At 56.3% G+C, this 6000-nt stretch overlaps 1 protein-coding gene across 28 annotated transcripts in view; it reads left to right on the top strand.

Annotated features, from left to right (window-relative positions):
• Positions 1 to 2791: 2791 nt before the first annotated feature.
• LOC695267 (supervillin) overlaps positions 2792 to 6000 on the top strand; it is a 271952-nt gene continuing 268743 nt past the window's right edge. For 9 of the 28 annotated variants that reach the window (XM_077946150.1, XM_077946143.1, XM_077946148.1 and 6 more), the window contains exon 1: positions 2792 to 3199. The gene's annotated coding sequence lies outside the window, so the exon portion shown is untranslated. Of the gene's footprint in view, positions 3200 to 3684; positions 4132 to 4559; positions 4808 to 6000 lie in introns of those variants that run through there. The other 19 variants (XM_077946153.1, XM_077946145.1, XM_077946149.1 and 16 more) reach the window with 7 other exon arrangements.

Below are 6000 nucleotides of genomic sequence, written 5' to 3'. Positions count from 1 at the left end.
ATTACAGTCCAACGTTTGAAGGGCTATGACTGCAACTTAATTGGGTGCTGTGGGAGCAGAAAGGGGGTCCTTAGTTCAGAAAGAAGCAAGCAGGCTTCCTGAAGTTGGTGACTCCTGGAGGAGGCTGGAAAGGAGGTGACACCTTCTCTCTAGACCAAGTAAGTGTGTTCAGAGAGCATGGAACCTCTTGAATATGCAGGGCATTGGCACAAGTGGTCCCTATGGTTGGTATGAAGGGTGCAGATGAAGTCATAGCCAGAGATGGGCCAAGGAGTTTGCGTATTTCTCCTGGAACATCCAGGGAATCCATTGAGAGGGTTTAAGAAGGCCCACAGGGTCATCAGGTTTCTGGTTTTGAAAGATCACTGAAGATACGGTGTGGGGGATGCTGGCTGAGAAGCCAGGCTGGAGCAGGGGTCAGGAGGCTGGCATCAAAAGCCAGAGGGGAAATAGTAGAAGGGCCTGGACTGAGGCAATAGTGGCAGGAGTGGGGAATAAGGAAGCCTCTGGGAGGCATCAGGGATGTCGTAGCAAATGGATTGAAGCTGGTGAGGTGTAAAGGGTGAGGCAGAGGGTCTTGTCTCAGATGATGCCAGGGTTTCTAGCAGGCACGACTGTGGTGGAGCTGGTGCCATCCACTCAGATGGGTAATGCAGAGAAAACAAAGTTTGGGGAAGAGTTCAATTATGGCTGCACATTAATGTGCTTGGAGTGTCTATGGTAATCCAGCAGCCACTGGATCTGCAGCTTGGAGAGGGGCCTGGCTTGGTGTTAAGAAGTCAAGGGTGCAGTTGGGCACAGTGGCTCATGCCTGTAATCCCAGCACTTTGGGAGGCCAAGGCGGGCGGATCACTTGAGGCCAGGAGTTCAAGACCAGCCTGGCCAACATGGTGAAATCCTGTCTCGAAAAAAAAAAAAAAAAAAAAAAAGAATAAATCAAGGGTTGGACCAATCTACAAAGAAAAGTTACAAAGTAGGATCAGTAAGTGCACTTAATTTGGGGCAATGACCAATTTGTGGAAGATGACTTTTTTCAGATGTCTCTAGATAGTGTGGGGTCAGCACCAAAGCCCTCATCCTCACATCCTTCCTGTCTACCCCAGCTGTAAATGTGTCAGAGCTCCCGGAGACGGCAGGAGGAATGAGGCGCCTTAGACGTATTTGTATTTATTCACTTCAGTCTCTAATTACAGAGCCCATGGGGGATGACAATGACATGGGGAGCAGGCAGAGAGCGGAGTTTGGGGCAAGGGTGACTCTGGATTAAATCGCTAACAAAGGCTTAGAGGCCAGTTCTGAAATGTTTGCTGGTAAAGGATTTCAAATTCCTGATAGATCCCCTATATTCTTTTCCACACTGGAGTGTCGCTGCTGCTGCTATGACCATAAACCGAGTTGAGAGGGCTGTTTCCTTACTGCATTTTCAATCCTTCCAGCTTCCCTTCATAGCACTTGACCATGTGTGAGTCCACAGGTCAGCTTGTCGTGGAAAGGATGAGATGGAGTAGAGGATAGGGTAGGCTGAAGTCCAATTTCTATTCTAGCATCTTAGGAGCAATGGAGCTCACAGTTATGGACTGAATTGTGCACCCTTCCCGCCCCCCCATCCCAATTCATATGTTGACGTCCTAACCCTCAATATTTAAAAATGTGATGTAGGCCGGGCACTGTGGCTCATGCCTGTAATCCCAGCACTCTGGGAGGCTGAGGCAGGCAGATCACGAGGTCAGGAGATGGAGACTATCCTGGCCAACATGGTGAAACCTCGTCTCTACTAAAACTACAAAAATTAGCTGGGCATGGTGGTGCCTGCCTGTAATCCCAGCTAGTCGGGAGGCTGAGGCAGGGAGTCGGAGGTTGCAGTGAGCCAAGATTGGGCCACTGCACTCCAGGCTGGTGACAGAACAAAACTCCGTCTCAAAATAAATAGATAAATCAATAAAATAAAGTTATGTAATTGGAGACAGGGTCTTTAAAGGGGTGATTAAGTTACAATGAAGTTATATACCGTCTTTAGGAGAAAAGTTTAAGACTCAGACACAGAGGGAAGGCCTTGCAAAGACACCAAAAAAGCCATTTACAAGCCTAGGAGACTGGCCTCAGAAGAAACCAACCCTGCCCACATCTTGATCCCCAGAACAGTCTTCCAGACTCCAGGACTGCGAGAAAATCAATTTCTGTTGCTTAGGCCACCCAATCTGTGGTCTTTTAGAGCAAACAAGAACACTCGCTTTTCTTTTTTGTCTGATGGTGCATATTCAGGAGGAAACATAGTCACAACACAACTACCTACTGAAACAGACAAGTAACACACTTAACAGGTTAAAATGTATTTACTTATCTACTGTTCTGCCGTTTATCAAGTATTTTCACAAGCCCTAACTCTCAATCTTCGCAGCTGCCTCAGCATCACCTGGGAATCTGTTTGAAGTGCAAATTCTCAGGCCCCACAGAAGTCTTACAGAATCAGACACTGGAAGGGGCACGAAGCGCGGCAGTCATGGTGTTTTCACAAACGTTTTGGAGGACTCTGGTGTAGCTAAAGTGCGAGAACCACCGAGGCTGGGTTCCGTCCCGGTGGAGGAGATTGGGGGATGCCGTGACTTTTTCACAGGTGCGCGTGGCCAGCAAGGACGATCGCCTTTGCAACTGGCCCACAGCGTTGGCACGGGTCGCCAGATTTTATTTATCCTTGGAAGGTCTGGAGACTTAGAGGGGCGTCTCAGGGCTCCAGGGTAAGTAGCTGCCTCCGGGCAGCAGAGCCGGTGAGAGACAGGGAGCCCCGAGCCGCCGGGCGCGTGCGCGTGGGCGCGTCCCTGGGCCGGGCGCGCGCCGAGGGGGTGGGTGGCGCCGGCCCTGCCGGCCTGGCGCGCGGTCCGAGCCACTCAGAGCGCCCGGCGGCCAACACCCGGGGGCCCTACAATTAATACCGGGCGCCTGCCCGCTGGCCGGGACTCGCGCGCCGGCTCTCGGGGACGTAGGCGCCCGGTCTGCCCTGACGAGCTCGCCACTGGCTCTGCTCCGGCGGCGACGGCGACAGTGGCCCGGGCCGACTCTCGTGGGGCCCCCACCTCCTTGAGAGCGAGCTTGGGCAGGGGACGGTGCCGCACCACCGAGGTCCCGCGCAAGGGTGCGCCCCCGGCCCGGGCCCGGCAGGTGTGCGAGCCCGGTCGGGGCTCGGCAGGAGCGCGCGGAGAAGGTGAGTCGGGGGGAAAAAGTGGGGACGCAAGTGTGGACGCGCTAGTGTGGGCGCACCCCCGTGAAGGTCTCGGAAATGTCCTCTCTCCCCTCTTCCTGGTCCTCCTCCAGAGTTTCGCTCAGGTCCTCAGGGGACAGCCTGAGCGGCCAACTTGCTGGAAGAGTTCACTTGGAGCGAGTGGACAGAGAGAGTTGGACAGCCACACCCCCGGCCGGGAGAGCGACAGGGCGGCCCTGGCCTCCAGCCCCACTGGGATCCTAAAGCCCCGCATCCCCGGGGCTGCAGCTGGGGCTCACCCAAGCCTCTTCCCAGCCCTGGGACCCCGGGGGCGTGACTGCCACTACCCTGAGAGCTACTGAGACACAGGACACAAACTTAGTTTCCAAACAAAGTAAAATCTGCCTTTCTGGTGTTTTAAGACAGGACGTGCTTATGCCGATTCATCGCGGTTTCCTTGGGCCACCTCCGAGGACGGGGCTGGACCCGCTGGCCGTGGAGGGGGTCGGCTTCGGGCGCGTGTTCGTGTCCTGGGGCGTGGGGACAGCTCTCGTGCCTCCCTCGGGAGTCGGCCCAGCATGGTCCCCGCTCACTGGTCCCTGTTTTGGGAAGGGGTGCCCGTGTTGGGAGAGGTGGGGTGCCTGCGCTCGGCCCCCTTCCGTGTCCCCACCCTCTCCACCCCGTCCGAGGGTGCTCCCGCCTGGTGGCCCAGCAGAGGGCGCCAGCTCCCGGCCGCCGCGCGGGTCGCAAGGGGAGGGGACGCGCGAGCCTCCAGGTAAGGAGCGAAGTGAATCATCCCGAACGGGGACCCGCTCCCCTCGCGGTGGGAACGAGGCGGGGCGTGGCCGCGGCACTGCTGAGAAGTCTGGGCCGCCGAGCCACTGTCGGCGGGAAGCGGCGATCCTGCCACCGGTAGGTGTGGAAGAGCCGGGAAGGTGAGGAAAGTCCCTCCGCCCGGTGGCCGAGGGGCGCGCGCAGCCAGCGCCGGCAGACGCCAGTACGCGCCGCTGCGTTCCGCTCTGGGGCCGCAGGCGCGGGTCAGTCTCGCTCTGGCTGCGGGCGGCCCTGTCGGGGACGGAAGCGGGAACGGGGGGAGCTTCCCGGGGGTGGAGGCCGGTGGGTCCCTGGGCCGCTGCGACGGGGCGCTGCGCTCGGCCCGCGGGGTCCCCGAGCCGTAACAAAGGCTCGGCGGGGCCGCGGCTCCCACCCACTTCCGTCCCCAGCGCGCGCCGCGGGGAGGAGCGGGCCGGGACAGGGTTTCTCTCCGCGGAGTTTCGGGAAGTTAGCGCGGCTGCCCGTTACGCGGAGAGCAGGGCGGGGAGGCGGGTGGCCCGGGGAGTGGCGCGCCAGTGATCAGAACTGCGACATCGCCCGGTTCCTTTCCCGACACCAGCCGCAAGTGGCCGGGGCTGCGGTGGCCCCCACGCCCCAGCCCGGGGTCCCAGGCCGGCGCCTCCGCAGGGCCCGCGCGGGTTTGAACCCGACGCGTGGTGCGCCAGGCCACTCCGCCTGCCCACGTTTCTGCGCGCGTGCGGGCTCCCCGAAGGGAGTGGTTTAGCATCCGTCCCCTGCACCCTGAGTGGAGCTCCAGAAGGCGGTAATTGCATTACAGTGAGTGAGCGGCGGGGAGGCTGCAGTCCAGGCCGCAATCTGGGTCAGGTGCGGGGTTAAGCGCTTCAGGCGTTGGCTTGAGAGATCTTGTGGAGTCTGACAGTTTATTGCAATGAGAAGTTCCTCACAAGGGGAGAGGCCAGCTGGGGAAATTAAAGGAGCTCCTGTCTGCCATTCCCAGTCCCATCCCGAGGTTGTGATAACTTGTGCCCGAGCAAACCCTAGCACAGGCACACGTTTTGTCATAGAAATGTCAGAGGCAGCATCTCTGCTGCGCCAGATGTTTCTCAGCATCTGAACAGGAGAGGAGGAGGTGGTGTAGAAGAGAAACCCAGGACGTATCTCTTAGTCTGCTTAGTGTGAACCCTGGCCCCTCGCAGTCAGTCGATGGAATTCACGTTTTCGTGTCTTGTCTTATCGGCCTCCACCCCCTTCTTCTGTTGGAAGGAAAGGGCAGGCACTGGTTTTTATGAAGTGCTGTTGGATGAGGGACTCTCCCCTACACAATGTGGAAGGCTCTTCATTTTCTCTTTAAACGTTTCCACCTCTTTCCAGGAGGTGATTTCTGTTTCACAGATGAGGAAACTGAAGCTTAGAGAGGTTAACAGATCCAAGAGTCTGCCCTGTGCCAAAGAGGACTGTTTATTCCTTGCAGGTTATTTTTTTATTTTTGGCAAAGTCAGTTACTGAAGAGCGCTTTATGGACTGCTGGGTGTGTGCTGTACCCCGGGGTTCAGGTTTGATTATGTTAGGCTTTAGGGCTTGGTGGACTTTCCACCTATCTCTGGCTTGTGTTAATGCCAGTGCCATAACTGAAGCAACTCGTGTTTAAAATTTAATGTATATGAAGAGAACTAAGGTTTCCTCCCCAAACCTTTAGAATTATAAGACAATTCCAAAGAGAGGTGGAAATAGTCGTCCTTTGCTTTTTGCAGTGTTTCATCAGGCAGGTGGGCCCGGCGTCAGGAATTCTACACAGCACGGAGCACTGCTTGCCTTTTCTTTTGCAAGGAGCTACAGTTTCCACCTTGTTTAAGCTGTATGTGACTTTGCCACTGTGCTGAATGTGCGTTTAAAATTAAGTGAAGCATGCTTTGGATATAATGGCCCACCTTACTGACTGATAAGTTAAAACCTCAGAATTTCTTTGAGGGATCCAAGGATGTGGTTGTATTCACAACTTTTATACAACA

This window comes from Macaca mulatta, chromosome 9 (genome assembly GCF_049350105.2).
Source record: "Macaca mulatta isolate MMU2019108-1 chromosome 9, T2T-MMU8v2.0, whole genome shotgun sequence".
NCBI classification, from domain to species: Eukaryota; Metazoa; Chordata; class Mammalia; order Primates; family Cercopithecidae; genus Macaca; species Macaca mulatta.
Note: the sequence above shows the minus strand (reverse complement) of the source record. Positions and strands in the feature narration are given on the sequence as shown.